Raw genomic sequence first — 1294 nt, forward strand, 5'->3', positions numbered from 1 at the left:
CCTCAGGTTCAATGCCATTGTAACAGGCACCATGGCTCCCTAGGTGGCTCGTGGAGAGTCCAGCTACAAGCAAGCTAACCAGCAGGGGTGCTGCTCGACTTGGGGCTGGGAGATTCCATCAACCCCATCAGAACATTAACTTCAAGTCGCCTTTCTTTCAGTTTCCAACTCACGAATAAGCATCACATTTTGTCAATTTTATTACAAAATGCTTTTTTAGGTTGTTTTATTTACAATGCTCATGAGGTTAAATGGACAATAAACTAGGTAGAAATCACTTTACAGAAAGAAGGAAAGCCACCGTCTGTTGAGAACCGTAGTTCAGTTTTATTCAGAGTAAAGGAAAAAAAAAGAAACTTCCGCTAATAGAAGTGACTTGAGCATAGGGCGTGTACTGGAACTACACAGGCAGCGAGGACATTATAACAACAAATGCGCATTCGCATCTGCATGTGTCTACTGTTCACCCAACATTAACAGTTCTGAACAGCAGTGCAGCCAGCACTGGAGCAGTCCTCACAGTGCCGGTGTGGGCACAGCACTTCGCTTCTCTTCGTGCCGCTGGCTCTCTTTGCACACCTGGGCTTCCTCCTCTTCAGTGTAGTCATCTTTGATACTGAAGGCTTTGTGAACCTGCCCAGCAACGTTCCACTCTATCATATTGGCTTGCACGTAACATCAAGCAAACCTTTGATGTCTAAGTAGTTTTCAGCCAGAGTAAGTTTGAAAAGTGTTCCTTGGTGAACTTTCAGGAACTCTTGGTCCCAAACAAGGACATCATCTGTCCGCTTTTCTTTGTTCTCAGTATCCTGTGAGGAGGAACGTTGTGTGGGTGACCACTGCGTGACCTTTTCAAGCACTGCTGCATTGACATTTGAGGAGCACTGTCATCATGTCCTTCATCATCCATTCCCAAATCCCCAACGTGGTCTTGATGACCACAGATTGTTTAGCAACTTTTACATTGGCTTCAAACGTCTTTTCATCCGAACTCTGCAACTTCATTGAAGGCATGGTTTTTGGTCTCAAGACCATGGGCCCGAGGCTGATGGGTGCAAAGAGGCATCCACACTCGGAGAAGAGAGAGTCAGATGACAAGGCCACTGTGGTCTATAACCAGACAAGACTACTAAAGGTAGCATGTGTGCATGTGTGTAGTATGTAAGACCTGGGAGAATGGGGGGAAGTCTAATGGAAGGCAGAGACGGGTCCCTGGACAGTGGTGGCAATGCGCGTGTGTGGTAAAGTTCTGACACTGTCATTGGGCACCTATCTGTTCTCTGTTAGGCTTCTG

At 46.4% G+C, this 1294-nt stretch overlaps 1 pseudogene; it reads right to left on the reverse strand.

Moving 5' to 3' along the window:
* Positions 1-516: 516 nt before the first annotated feature.
* LOC103739052 lies at positions 517-1014 on the reverse strand (annotated as a pseudogene).
* Between the last annotated feature and the right edge of the window lie 280 nt (positions 1015-1294).

The sequence above is a fragment of the Nannospalax galili genome, unplaced genomic scaffold (genome assembly GCF_000622305.1).
Source record: "Nannospalax galili isolate Female #2095 unplaced genomic scaffold, S.galili_v1.0 scaffold251, whole genome shotgun sequence".
Lineage (NCBI taxonomy): Eukaryota > Metazoa > Chordata > Mammalia > Rodentia > Spalacidae > Nannospalax > Nannospalax galili.